Source organism: Malaclemys terrapin, chromosome 4, assembly GCF_027887155.1.
Source record: "Malaclemys terrapin pileata isolate rMalTer1 chromosome 4, rMalTer1.hap1, whole genome shotgun sequence".
In the NCBI taxonomy this organism is placed as follows: domain Eukaryota; kingdom Metazoa; phylum Chordata; order Testudines; family Emydidae; genus Malaclemys; species Malaclemys terrapin.
Window position 1 is genome coordinate 116,663,928 of NC_071508.1, and position 15,779 is coordinate 116,679,706.

Sequence of the window (15,779 nt, forward strand, 5' to 3'; positions counted from 1 at the left end):
TCGCTTACCAGCACACACATATACAGGAAGACTCACAGGTAAATACAGCCATCTGCAGACAATGGGAGTCATCAAGATTCCAAACCATCCTTAATGGCCCACACTTTACATAATTACAATAGGCCCTCAGAGTTATGTTTTATATTTCTAGTTTTAGATACAAGAGTGGTACATTTCTACAAATAGGATGATCACACTCAGTAGATTATGAGCTTTGTAATGATACCTTACAAGAGACCTTTTGCATGAAGCATATCCCAGTTACATTATATTCACTTATATTTTTATAAAACCATATAGACCGCACAACGTCACAATTAGTATGAAAAGATTTGCGAGCCTCTGCTCTACTCATTGTAGGCTTAGTCCAAATCCTGATTAAATGAATGGGACTCATTCCACTGCCTTCAGAGGGCTCTGGATTAGGCTCTATTAAACCTATTTGATATCCTTACTGTATGATTCGCCATCTAAGTCACATGATATTCTTTTTGTTCTCTGACTGGAGGACCTAAACTGCAGATTAATCTAAATAAATAATTCTATTGCATGAATAACAAACAGCTTTTCAAAATGACTCTGAGTGCATGTTTGGTACAGAGACTCTCAGGAACATGCAATCTCATGAATATTTGCACAACCTGTGCTTTTTCTAATCTGAATGTTCAGGACTAAATGGCCTTATGAATAACACTAAAACAAACTGGCCAGTTTTAGATGCAAGAATATTCACAAACATGGTGCTGCTTTATTTGCCCGTATCCACCTACATTGTTGCAAACCCCAATGCAACAACGATAGTGCATGGAAACCAGAGGGTGAAATTGAATAGTCTCGATTTATTCTCCCAGCTGAGCAAAGTGCAAAAACTTAAACTGCAATTTTGGTGAAAAGTGAATTTGATGTGTATAATTTGTACAATTTGTACCAATCTGAAATGTTGATTGATAGATAGATAGATAGATAGATAGATAGATAGATAGATAGATATGGGGCCAAATTCTCAGCTGGTAGCACTGAGTTGCTCCACTAACATCAATGGATTTATGAAGTCATGTATATCAGCTGAAGATCTGACTCATGATTTATTTTTTATCTTTTAAATGATGTTCCACTACAGTAACTCTGGACTAAGTAGGTATTCCTCATTCTGCCCAGAGACTTTGAAGGCTGAACATTTAAACTAAAATCCCCATAACTCTTCAGAGATGATCAGATTTGAAAGTAAGTTGAACATTGATTTCAAATAACGTTATTACCTGTTCCCCTCAGTAGCAGTATGGTACCTTAGTAGGACTTGCTTAGAATAAAGTTTTGGTGACATTTGGCGCCCTTTATCAAATATTTCATACAGAGACACAGGACCTGATTTTTGCATGGATGTTATAACCATATCTGTCATACCTACAGGTTGTGGCCAGCTATTTGCATTTGCCATATGAGGCAAATTAACGATCCTGTACTATTAATGCCTTCTATCTCTTGGGCACGTCCCACTCAGATCTCCACAATACTTTATGCTCATTAATGAATCCAGCCTTACAATATTCCAATGGGACTGTAGAGCATCGTAACTGTCATTTTACCTATGGAGAAACCGAGACTCAGAGAGGTTTAGGATTAGAACTGTTTGGGAAACAGTTTTCTCTTCCTGCAAGAGTTTTTGAGGTTTCAAAACTTTTCCCATCCCAAATCAGGATGAAAAATAAAATATCTCAACATTTTTCATGATACGATAATCCAAAAAATGTTATAGATTGGGTTGTTCAAAACATCTCATTCTGATTATTTAAAAATGTTTATTTTTATTTTGACCTTTTAAATTTTTTAACCTTTATTATTCATTATTATTATTATTATTAGAAATTAACTGAAATTTTGAAATAAAACATTGTTTCAAACCAGAAAATGAAGCTTTTCATTTTGAAAAGGTCATAATGTGTTTTTTCAACAATTTTAAAACTTTTTTTTTTCAAAAAACATTTTGAATCAGCTTTCTGCAAACAGAATGCAGATTTCTGATACCCCAAGGAGATGGAATGGTTGCACTGGGATTTTGGTCTAGTTCTTTATAGAGATGGAGCCAGTGGGGATGGAAATCAGTTGGGAGAAGGGAACAGGACTGGGATTATCATTGTGAGGTCAGACAAAATGTAGTGATTTCAGGGGTCAAAAGCTCTTCAGAGCAATTGTCCTGATCAATGGAGTGTCACATGCTAATGATCTCACTTCTCCAGGTGGTTCTGTGAAACCAGACTTTGTCCTTCAGGCTTAGAACATCTGGCTTTTTTCCAACCCTTCTCTTGCTCTACCACTGCTGATACAGAACTAACAACAGAGCAGGGGAATGCTAGGTAAGTGCAGTAGGGGGGTGTCTCTTGAATGGATGTAAAAAGGGTTTGTTGAGATGACTATCCATTTTCCAGGTCTCCTGAGAGATCACTCTGTGTGTGTGTTTGGGGGGGGAGGGCGGAGGGGAAGGTGAGGTTGGAAGGCCTCCCTGACCCTACACTGAGCGATGGATCATTACCAGAGATGGGGCCAAGGGACAGCACATTCAATCTGGGTTCAGATTTCTGACACTGCCCAGAAACGGGGCAATTGGTTCTGGGGATTTGGGTCAGTTCTTTATAGAGATGGTGCTCCAGAGGTTATAGACCTTTTTGTCTTGTTCTCTTGCACCCCACTGGTCACCTTCCGCTTCGGTCAATTGCCTTCGGCTCCTATTCACCCCCTCGTCTCCTGTTCTTGTCCCTGCATGTGCCTATTCATGCTATACCTCTCTGCTCCTTTCTCCCTCCCACGGCTCTCTGTTCCTCACGCCTCTGCATTTGAGTTAGGACGCCTCCTCCTTCTATTCCACGATGTCTGGGTACCAGCCAATGACCATTGAGAATGCAGAGGAGACAGTCTCCTTGCTTTCAGTTCTGGTGTTAGCACCACAATGGTCTCTGGTTGCAAGATGGAGCAGTTGCTGGAAAAGTCCTGCTTAGCAATTAGATCCCCAGATAGAGCATGCTCAGTTGCTCTGTGGCTTGGCACACGTGCACTCTGGCTGGCATATAGAAGCTGTGAGATGCTGAAGCACGTTCAGTGCAGATGGAATTTTTGCAGAATTAAGCTGCCAAACTCTAGCAAGGCTCTACTGTACGTGTATCTACTGAACTGCAATTTTTTTTCAGACACTTATAACCTAGCCAAATTTCAGCAGGTTTTCTCTGGAATGGCAAAAGGCACATAAAAACATAAGAATGGCCATACTTGGTCAGACCAAAGGTCCATCTTGCCCAGTATCCTGTCTTCCAACAGTGGCCAATACCCAGAGGGAATGAACCGAACAGGTAATCATCAAGTTATCCATCCCCTATCACCCATTCCCAGCTTCTGGCAAACAGAGGTTAGGGACACCATCCCTGTCCATCCTGGCTAATAGCCATTGATGGACCTATCCTCCATGAATTTATCTAGTTCTTTTTTGAACCCCTTTATAGTCTTGGTCTTCACAACATCCTCTGGCAAGGAGTTCCACCGGTTGACTGACAGTGCTACCAGCTCTGCTTATAAAGAGTGATTTTTGTGTACAGTTTGTGAAGTGCTCTGAAATCGTTCAAGATGAAAGATTTTATAAAATGGACGTTGCTCCTTCACAGGGTTGCCACCCCCAAAATTCAAAAATCATGAGTCAAGCTTCCCAAAATAATGAGGTTCCCAAATCATGAGATTTTGTTTAATCTAATTTTTTTCCCATCTGTCTTTTTGAATTGTTGAGCTCCCACTGTCCAACCCCAGTAGGTGTGGGTGTGCGAGCATATCTGGGACAACTTAGTGTTGCCAACTCTTCTAAATGTACCAAGTAAGGTGATTTTTGGCTCCTATTGCGGGAACTCTCTCTGGAGGATCCAACTGAGATCAAATTTTAAAAGATTGTATAAAATGCTGCTTCATGGTGTGGAGCTTCCAGCTTCTCCACAAACCCCCAGATTCTGTTTAATTAATCTGCACCTATCCCAGCCCAATATCTGCCCTCCAACTCCATATCTGCCCCTTAGTGCATCTCTGCTCTTCCTGCAGCACCAGGGGTTATTCTCTCTAGCTCCCCTTTCCCTTAGTTGGAGTTGCAGGGATGGAGAGGGAAAGGGAAGGAGCAGGGAGCAGACTGACCCATTGTGCACAAGAAGGGAGGAGGTAGGAAGGAGCACAGCCACTCAGAGTGGCTGAGCTCTTTCTGCTCCCTCCACCCCACTCCTCTGAGAATGATGTCAGGAGCTTCCTCCATCCCCAAAATCCATCTGGGACCCTGATTGGAATGAGGGGAGAACCCTGCCTGCATCCTGCAGCAGCCCTGATTGGCTGCCCTTCCTCAGCAGCCAGGGAAGGAATGACAGCAGCCAATCAGAATGGGTTGTCATAGGGAGACTGGCTCCGGCAGGATCAATATCACCTTAGTCATGAAATTGCAGAGTTGGCACTGGTGCCTTCATGCTTGTAGGCAGTGTGTTCTTGGGGGTGTCTTCTTCTCCTGTGCCCAAGGGAAGACCCAGATGTTCCCAAAGGCTGTATGTTAAGTTCAGACGTTGGTGCTCAGCTCTCGTGCTGAAGCAATTACTGACTCGCTAACTGGCTAGTTTAACACACAGGAAGGTGGGGAATCCTTGGATGTCGGGGATCCATAATCCTAAACATGGAGGACCTCTTTAATGTATCCCAGTGCCTCCAATTATTCCACACACATATTTTAGATGTCCATATTTTAATGTATCCCAGAAATCACGTTCTTGGGAGATTTGATGAACTGCCTGATTTCCACAGTACTAGAATTACCAAAAGGACAGCCCCTGGAATTCTAGTGTTTCAGCCCTTTTCCTTCTAGCCGGTACCTCCCAAGTGTGGAGGGAGCTGTGAAAATAAAAAAAATAATAATGAAAATAAGTAAACTAACTCTTTAAAGACCTCAACAAATGTTTGATGAAAAGGAATTTTTCTGATGGGGAATTTGTGTTTTACCCCAAATGATTCAGTCATTTCTACTTCAACCCCCAATTTGTAGTGCTGCATGTAGATTTTACCCATCTGTATTTCATTAGCATGGACGCTGAGGTTGATGGGTGTATTCAACCTGTGTGACTATGCTACCCATGGTATCCCTTCAGCACTTAGGGGTTAACACTGGGATAATTTGATTGCTAGGCTTTCAGCATGATGTTTGTGTGCAGGGAGCTGGTCTCTTTTTAGCATGATGTTCTTTGTGCTCCCTGATCTGAGTCAGACAGTTGGATGTGGAAGTCAAACCTAACTTGGGGCAATGTCTATGCTGTCCTTCTGCTGCTGAGAAAGTGGGCCAGCTGGCTAATTAATTAATGATGAGCAACTTGGTGATGCACACCTGGAAACCATTAGTTTCCTGGAGTTTACATATTCATGAACTTCTCCCACAGAACCCCAGAGGCTGTTACTTTAGTTTGTTCCCTCCAGCCCCACAATAAAGTTCAAATGGCCCCCACTCACCTCCAGGAAAAATGCAAAGGTAGAGATCTCCATGAAAATCTCAAGCAAGATCACGTTTTCCTCTGGCCAGGTGCAATGAGTTCAATCTGTTGGTTCTAACAGACCGTAGATTAGACATTGGCTGGGAGTTAAAGTGAATGAAGCATCTGGGGTCACTGTGTGCGATTCAATTTCTCTTGGAAAATAACTTCCATCAAGAAAAATAAATAAATAATAATAAATGAATTAAGGATCACACCGGCTTTTTTTTTTTAGGTCAGCTTGGAGAGAGAATTGAAAGGTCTATGTTCTGTAGCCTTTCTCACACCTTTGGGTTTCATATTAGAGATGCATATGAATTAGTCACTAGTTATTGGCTTTTGGTTCTTTTTCTTTTCTCCATGACAGCCTGAAGCCTTTTGAAACCATAGGATCTGGTCTGCTGCCTCATGATCAGAGTGTGGGATGGGATGGGTAGTTAGGACTCCTGGGTATGATTCCTGGTTCTGCCACTAACCTGTAGTGTGATCTTGTCAAGTCACTTGTGCCTCAGTTGAATTTACCCAGCTACTCCTTCTACTTCTCTGCCATATGGGGGATTGTGAGAATTAAGGTTTGTGAGGTGCTTTGAAATGCCTGGATTAAAAACGCTACATATCAACAGGAAAAAAATCTTAAGTTTAAAGGATATCACCCCACAGTGGTTTGTTACAAAAGCATCCATTTTGCATGATTATTGCTTGAAAATATAGGACGGATTTTTCAAAAGCGCTCAGCTCTGGCCTAACTCAGTTTCCACTAATGTTAATGGTAAAATTCCCACAACTGTGAATGGGAGCAAATATTAAGCCAACGCTAAGTGCTTATGAAAATCCCACCTGTACTCTATTTATGTGATCGAATGTTTCTGAGTATCTCTTTAATGGATTGCGGGATATTAGGGACAAAGGATGTCTTTTAAAATACAGGAAGTATGATCACCCTACATATAGTGTATTTGCAATTAGTTTTCTGGTGAAATCTCCTTTGTTATCAATTTGGAAAAATAATTGGCATCAGAACAATCTTGTCCTATTATTATTATTTATTTGTACTATGGTAGGAAACTCCATCACTGGCCAGGACCCCATTGCTCTGGGCTAAGAACCTCCTGCTTCAGCAATCTCAGTTCTTAGAAGATGATAATACTTGAGCAGCCTTTATGCTTGGTAACACATGAGTTAATAATTTATAAATAATTGATTATATTAGAGCTGACTAAAATAAAAATATTTTCAAAAGATTTCCTGAATAATTTTAATTGTTTGTTTTTCAAATTTTTCCTGAAATTTTTAGTTTTTTTATGTTTTCTTTTTTCCATTTTACTACAGATAAAGGGTGGGGAGGAAGGAGGTAGGGAGAGGGAGAAAGGTAGAAAAAAAAGGAAAAACGAAAAATGAAAAATTGAAACTGAAAACTTTTCTACTTTTGTTTTTTGTTGGGGAGAAAACACACACAACAAATCAAGAAAATTATTTTTTCTGCAAAATTTTCATTTTTAAAAAAAGGCAATTTTTCAGTTGTAAGCAGGATCTGAATGAGCTCTCCCCTGACATCTACTGATGAGCTGAGGGAAAAGAATCCAGGAAATGACCTTGTTTGCATAGAGATGCCTACTCTGCTTAGGTGCACAGCATGATGGAGCTGCTTTGCCCAAATGATCACTATTGGCTGGTGTTGAATTGAAAATGACTTTGGTATTGGATGCATGGGTAATAAAGTGTTGTTACCCTTCTTGTATGAGTAAAGGGCAGCAGAACTGTGCTTGGCATGCCCTGACTGAGGGAGTCACCCTGAACTGAACTGCATTTATTAAGCAGGGGATGGGGTGCAAAAGGCCAGTGGAAATAAGAGAGGATGGGGACAGGTGTTTGTACTTGGTTTTGCCCAAAGAGCCCTAGACACAATTTGACTCTCTTCGCTCTACTGTTTAAAGACAGGGCTGATTAAATTCAGTTGAGAGTCTTTTATTAAGTGATCACTAGAGCTGAAATCACGGATAACATGGGTTAAGTGTTAAGCCTTAAACCTGCTGTGGGACAGTCTTTTTTTTGAGAGAGAGAGAAAGAGACTGCCCAGCCTGCACTAGCAGTGAGGTTCCCCACACTAGCTGCTGAAATCAGTGAGAGCTGTGTTAAGTGGTGGGACCTCAAGACATCACAGGGGTTGCAGTAGCAAGACTGGTGGCAGCTTAGAAAGTGATGACGCAGCAGCCAATGGCAGTGGTGTGAATGATGGTGGAGTGAACAGCAGTGAGCAGTGACGCAGACGGAACAGCACAGCAGTTGAGGCCTTGCTCAATGTCTTTCCCACCCCCTGGGATGGTGGGAGAAGAACTCATGTGAATACAACTTTGAGCTATGTGTCTTCACTGACCAAGGACAGCAACTGTGAGTGGGGTGCAGTGAAGGGAGAGAGGAGTGGTGTGTTAAAGGAACATTTGTTTGTAAGATTTTCACTCTGCAAGGTGAGAAACTGAAGCAAAAGGCTTTGCCCATCGTACTCTGCTGTGGATGTTTTCCTCATGATCATATGCGTCTGAATCATTCTTGTGTTTTTTTCCCAATTAATGCCGGTTCCTTTCCCTTTTTTTTTTAATTAAAAGTTTTCTTTGCTATACACAGACTCAGTACTTGCAAGAGGGAAAGTATTGCTTCTTACAGGTGCCCAGGTCAGTGTTTAATTTTCCCAGATTACTGAGTGGGGGTTTGAGCCAGTTCTGTGTTGTTAAGAACCCCTAGACATTGAACCCAGCCCTTCTTGCTGCCAACTCCATCTGGCAGAAGGATTACACAATTTAAAAAAAATAATTTGAAAAATTTCAACCAGCTCTAGATTATATCCTTTTCACTGGTTTTCAGCCAGTAGAGGGTGAAAAAAATTCAGTGGGAATCCCCTGAATACTTAAGACCCCATCCAGAAGAGGACAGTGGTTGCATGCATGCCAGGCAGAACATTACAACTAGAACTGGTCAAAATTCTTTGAAATTTCCATGTTTTCATTACTATTTTTTTTTAAATCACAACACGTTCACCATTTTCAACCAAGTCTACTGGCAAGCTCCCATCACAGACAGTGAACATCACAGGAGAATGGTTTGAAGTTTTTGTATTTTGATTATTCTAAGATGGCTCATTTCCAATATTTAAGAGGAGAGCTCCATGAGAAGTCGTTGGAAACCAGAAGTCACCACCCTGACTGAGACACTCTAAACAGAAAGTCCTAAGAGTTTGTCTCTGACATCAACCACATGAAGGCAAGACTTGTATAGAGAACACTACTCATGCATGTGAAAAGTGAGGTGGTGTTGTGGAGGGATTTTCCTTCTGTTATCCCTGCTGGGTTCTATTGTATTAATTCAGATGGAATAAATGAGCCAAAGGTGTTATCATAATCCAGTCACTGTCCAACATTAAACAGTTTTAAACAAAGTTTGGGGTTTGGTAGACAGAGACCTCAGCCTGCTTAGTACCATGGCAAACACACCCTTACAAATCCTTTTAACCTTTTATTAAAAAAAAAAAAGAAAGAAAAACAGTTAAAGCATTTGAAATGTAAAATATTAAGTAAGGATTTCATTTTAACAGTGTCTTTTGCCCCCTTTCCCTTTTGCTGGAGACAGTTTTTTAGAAGGAGCTCTCCCCCCCTCATTTTACAGTCTCTTAGATGGTATCAAAGATGGTAATAACTGTCCTTGTGGGGGGAAGAAGAAGTTAGTTGAGATGAGCTGCAGTTGTTGCTGCTGTTGTTGTTAAAGTCCAATCCCATTTCATCCCAGGTGGTGTTTGGGATTCAGCTGGAGCCGGTATAGGTGGCAGTGGCATCTGTATCTCTGTCTTTGGCTCAGTCTAGTCAGGACATCTCCCAGATCATGAAGACACAGGCCTAGGTTTCAAGGAGATGATGGTGGTGGCAGCCAGGATGGTGCAGCTTGCTCCAGTAGCCAATTTTTCTCCCTAAAGTCTCTTTCTTTAAGGACCCACAAAGGGAATGGTGGGCTGAATTGCCCAGCCCCTCACTATTTTGTCCACCAATTAGGCCTAGTTTTTGACACGCCAATTTTAGATCATCGATTTCTGGTTCCACACCTAACACAGTCTTTGAGTTATATCAGGAGGGCTTGTTATTTGGACTCATTCAGTCTGTCTCCCTTTCGTACCTTCTCCCATCAACATTTGTGGTTATCATAGGCACCGAGTTTCTAATTTGCCGGGGGGTGCTCCCCCCGGCTCCTCCCACTCCCAGCCTCCACTCCACCCCTTTCTCCAAGGCCCCTCCCCTGGCCTGCTTCTTCCCATCCCTGCTCCTCCCCCGCCCTTCCCCTTCCCCACACTGTTCTGCCCCCTTCTCTGAGTGCACTGCACCCTCGCTCCTCCCCCCTTCGCCTCCTGACACCGCAAAACAGCTGATCTGTGGCAAGCGGTAGGTGCTGGGAGGGAAGGGGAGGCACTGGTCAGCAAGGCCTGCAGGCAGGCAGAAGGTGCTGGGGAGGAGGGGGAGGTTCTGGTAGGGGGGCTGTCGGTGGGTGCTCAGAACCCACCGTTTTTTTACCCTGGGTGCTCCAGCCCAGAGCACCCATGGAGTCGCCGCCTATGGTGGTTATAGGTTATTGCGGCATCTTATGAACTTACACTCACTTCTTACAGTTGAGCGCACAATTAAGGTAAAGCTGTAGGGCCAGTTATCACAACAGTTCTGTGAAGATTAAGGGCAAAATTCTTCTTTCTCAGAAACACAGCATTTCTCTGCTGCATGTACAATACCCACATATACCTTTGTTTGGTGGAGTATATTTTATAACAACTATTCCCTGATTCTGCAAATTGTTAGCTCAACAGTGGGGTGCTGCAGCCATGTGAAGCCCCAATGATTTCAGCAGAGCTCTATGCAGTTACAGCACTCCGCCTACACAGTCAGTGGCAGAATCAGGTCTATTATTAAATGTAGAATTTAAAAGCCAATTCACACCAGCTGAAGATTTACCCATATAAATGTGTCCCCACTGAAATGTCAACATTCCAGTAGGTATGATGGCATTCCACAGTGAAAGGGTTAATTTGGAGGCAAATTTTGGAGATGTTTCCTGTTTTTGTTTTTTTGTACTCAATGCTGTGATTTTTAACAACGCTTTTTTATTCCCCTCTTTCTTTTATTCTGGAGCTTCTGCAAAGCTCTCCCATTAGCCTCTGATACCATCTGCTCATCTGTTTCAGCAACCCAAAATATCCAGTAGACTTATTTGTGTGGGTGCCAATATCATTGAAAAGAGAGAGAGAGAGAATAGTCGAGAAAGATGCAGGAGGAAAAGCTGCAGAGAGAGAAGCCTTTATGTTTGTTGACAAGTTTAAATGAAAGATCAAATATGCTTTTCTGAGTACGTGGTAGTATCACTCCTATCCACCCTTAAGCTGACACTCGGGGTTTCACTTGACTAGAGTCACAATGTACATTCCCTCGGTGAGGGACGAGGCGACAGAAAGATAGATAGTAATTGCACACAAATAATACCAGACTCTTTTGGGTGACACTGGTTCAATACTCCCCAACAAACATTATATTGCCTTTTATGTTTTTAATAACACAAGGGAAGAGAGACACAGATCATGAAATGCAAAGACTCTGGCGCCAGTTGCAACTGAAATATCTGTTTTTTTTTGTTGCTGTTGACTTTTACCCTCCTGGAAGAAAGAAGAAATTAGACGGACATGTGACATCAATGACAAATATCAGTTCCAGACTCTAATTATTTTATTTTAAATTCTGCACCCTCTATTGTCTATTCATTCATTAAATGTGATTATTATTTATTATCTGTTAAGGAATTGGCCCTCTACATGAAATAGATAATGACAGGATCTGCCCAGAGGAGCTTAATATCAGTAAGAAAAGATGCAGTGGTGAATCCCAGAGGAAGTGCTGACTTGGAATGCGGAATATCTGTGTAAATAAATATCTGCTTGTCATGTTGTGTTATATTTATTCATGCACCTCCCCCCTACCCCATCCCCATATACTGATGAGGATTAATGCTTTATGTTCTAAGGAGGAAATACATCTTTAGGAGCGATTTGAGTGGTATGGAGTAGGGGCCTGATGTATTGGGAATGGAAGTTAGTCCATTGATGGGAGCAGCATGATAGAAGACATGAATATGGAAGTGAGATAAGGAACAGCTCATGCATGAAGAAATCACATCCAAGGTGTGGACTGAGGCATAGTTTTGCAGGACTCTGAAGGTAAGGGTAATACAGTGGAGGTACACAAAAGGGAAGGCAACACTGATCTGATTGACATGGGGGTATGATCTGACTGATAGGTGAGTGCAGGCAATCTGGAAATCAAACTGGAAATCTCATGAGAAAAGATATTCTAGTCAGATTTCCAGTTCTTCTGCATTCTAGTTGTGCTGGAAATATGAGAAGAAAAAATCTTTCTTGAAGGGTTAGCACCTTCTGCCTCTCATCTTGGCTGTAACTGCAGAAAGAAGAAAAAACCTGAAAAGAAAAAAGTTAACAGAGCTTGTTCTTCGGACTGATGAAGGAGATGAAACTGAGCTTGGGAAAATTCAGCACAAATGTCAGGAAACATTCTTAATGGCAAGATTTACTGGGACTGTGGAATAATCTCCCCAAAGGAAGCTGCGGCAGCCCATTCACTTGGATCATTTAAAACTAGACTGCCTGATGCTCTGGGGAATGTACTGCAGGGAACAATCCTGCAATATTAGGCAGGGAAGGGGAAATGGACTGGCAGATCTAATAGGTCTTTTCCACCTATAACATCTGTCATTCTGTGAAAGTCCTTTATGCTGTCTGTTTGGTTTGGGGAGAAGGCTCAAGTCATTACTTCCTTTGACCTAACCAGTCTGCCCATTCCCAGCAATCTTCCATTTCATTTTCTGAGAGCAGGTTGAAACTTGACAGCTGTAATCCATGGATTTTTTTTGGTATCCTCTCTCTCCCCTCTTAATGCATCAGGAGAATATATCGGCTTCCGGCACAGCTGGAAAAGAATAGTCCATTACAGTTTCTGCCTCGGTTAATGCTCTTTTGACAGTATGTGAGAAATTATGTAAGGAGCCTTAGGATTCTGATTTCCACTGCCAGAAGCATACAAAAGTCCCATAGACACATGACAGGAAAGATGATTTGTGGGGCCTCATTGTGCCAGAAAAGGAGGGAATCAAACAGTTGACCACTTCTACACTGGGACCCAAAATTAGAGAGAGATTGGGTCATTAGCTGTAAATCACTTGTGCCTCAGGCCCCAAGCACTCACTGGGGGTTCAGGCCAGGTCTGATGAGAATAAATGACTCTCTGGGAAACTGAACCTGTTGAGAGGAGAAAGTTAAGTTTTGCATCTGGTAGTGTCCTGGCTGTGCTCCAGCTAGTAGCACACATGCTTATTCCTCACAGCACAGAACCATGTGCTAGGAAGGCTTTTGCAAGGAAAGTTCCAAAGATGTGCTCAGACCACAGTGATGGGAACATTAGAAACTCCTAGTTGGAGACACTGCCAGAGAGCAGAGCTGTTCATATGCTGCCGAGTCAGTAACATTACTTCAAATTTACAGTGGCTGTTTACTTCACCTGTCTTCCTACTCCTTGATATTCAGGAACTTGCCTACAAATGGGTTTGTTATTTGCATGTGTGTTTGAGGAAATGCTCCTCTTCATATGAATACATATTTGACTGCGGACAAGGGCATTCATGCATGAATAAGTCTATTTTCTATTCCTTATTTTCTTACTTTAAAAGTTTCATCCGTCGGGGAAAAGAAACAATGCCATGTGACTTAGGTAACCAACCACACACCTCAAATGACAGGCAGTCAAAGTGAGCAACTCTGAGGCTCAAATTTGTTTGCAGAGATCAAGATCAATTTGCTACAATCATCAGGTAAAGTAATTACAGTGATTATTTGGATCAGATAGATAGATAGATAGATAGATAGAATGCTCACAGACTCCCTGCAATAATGTCTTCAGTCTTGCAAGTGAAAATAATAATCACAGATATTAATATCAGAATGAGTAAAGTTGTGATAACTTATACTGAGAGTGGCATCTTTAATTCCAAGGTATCCAAAAGGCTATGCAAAAGCATATATACTAATCATGTTACTATCAGTGGAATGCAGCCACCTCTGGTGAGGAATGTTGCTACTCTTTAATCCTCCTGCTTTCCAGCACTATTTCTTTCTATTGGAAATAGATTCCTTTCTTTTTTCAATTGAGTCTTCAGGTATGTCTATACTTAAGCTGTATCATATTCCCCCTGTCATGGAAAATGTATGAAGAAGTTATTTTCTAATTATTTGAGCATAAAATGCATGCAAAGTGGAGAAAACAAACTCTAAACATTGGTGACAGGCTCAGATACCTTCATTTGTCATACAAATGCGTTGTCAAGTTGTTCACAGTGTTAGCTTTAAAGATGAAACTCTCCCAAAATACAACTCTAGGCTGGAAGGACTGATTCAGGAGGACAGGCTAACAGACTAAATAGGTATAGGTTGGTCAGATGATGACCCAAAAAGGCGTATATAGTAAGTGTTTTCATTTATTTGCAGCATACATACACAAAAGCTGAAATCCTTGTACCATTTAAGTCAGTGAGAGTTTCATCCCAAGGAGAGAAAGAAATACTGTAGTTTAAAGTGGTCCTAGGATACAGGGTATAACTAGAGTAATGGGATGAAACTGAGCTAAGAACATCTCAAACTGTCGGAGCTGTCAGAGGAGGGAATTCACTGGGGGTACATCTACACTACAGCGGGGAGTCGATTTAAGATACGCAAATTCAGCTACGTGAATAGCGTAGCTGAATTCGACGTATTGCAGCTGACTTACCCCGTTGTGAGGACGGCGGCAAAATCGACTTCTGCCGCTTTTTGTCAGCGGCGCTTACTACCACCTCTGCTGGTGGAGTTAGAGCGCCGATTCGGGGATCGATTGTCGCGTCCCAACGGGACGCGATAAATCGATCCCCGAGAGGTCGATTTCTACCCACCGATTCAGGCGGGTAGTATAGACCAGACCTGGTAAGTAGCTTCCCATTTCTATTCCTGTTATTGGAGAGGTTGATGAAGATGGCCCATGCATTATAAGATATGGGGCACCATAAAAAGCAGGACTCCAATTGTCTGCTTGCTTTTCTTATACTTAAGTCTGGTCTTCAATAGCCCCTCTTCCTGCCCGTCACTTCATTCCATGTCATAGTTCAGCATCATTGTATCCCAGCATAAATTCAAAGCTGTCCTGAAATAATACTTGATGTTTTTCAATGATCCTTCCAGATGAGACTGAAACACCTCAGTGCATGTTGGGTGACCCATACAATTCAGGCGGGGGGCGGGGGAAACCTTGCTTGGGATGTATCAGATCTGTAAACAAAATGTGTTAACTGGCCGAGGCAACCATCACAAGGAAGAGGCCTTAAATTACCCAGACTGTGTTTGTAGGAACACTACAGGGCACTGGGGGACTGGATTTTAGTTTGCCCCCACTTTGTAATTTAATTGGTTCTGGATTATGTAAAATAAAGAAAGGAGACTGACAAGTGATCACCAGTTGCACTATACATCATCTGTGAAGGAAGCTCTTATCCCTTTTAAAGGTGCTGATAATGTAAGGTGATGGCATTTCCCTTCTTTTCATATTAACGATTTGAAGATGAGTTTTAGTGTTTTCTATTGGGGTGGGCTGAGTGCTCTGGCTGCAAGAGCCAGGGACAGTGTAGCCAGGAGCTGTGAAAGTCAATTTTGACTTAACATCAACCCTGCTGCTTTAGCCCTGGGCCTCTGCTATTTCTGACACACATTGGTGTCAGATTGATCCAGGGGGGTTGTGAAGCAATTACAAGAGCACTTGGATACTTGGCTGAAGCTGCCAAACTCTCATGACTTTCCATCAAAGACAGAAACCCCAGGTGGGACTCCGTAGGTTTGGAAGCTGGCGCCTTATCTTACTCACACCCCCACGCCTCTCTCTGGTCTTCAAGTTCTTTATTCTTAACAGATAGTGATAACCCACTTTATAACATGCTTGTTTTCTTCCTCTCCTATTGCTGGAAGAAAACTAAATTACTGGCAATGACACTTCTAAAACCATACTGAGGCCAGCATCTAATGTTGTCCTGGGTCCCCTCTTAGGGGTATATATTATCATTATCCAGTGGCTTCCTGGATAGTCTTATTCAGAGTCTCATTACAACAAGTTGATAGATACAGTAATGAACTGGCTAGTGTAGATG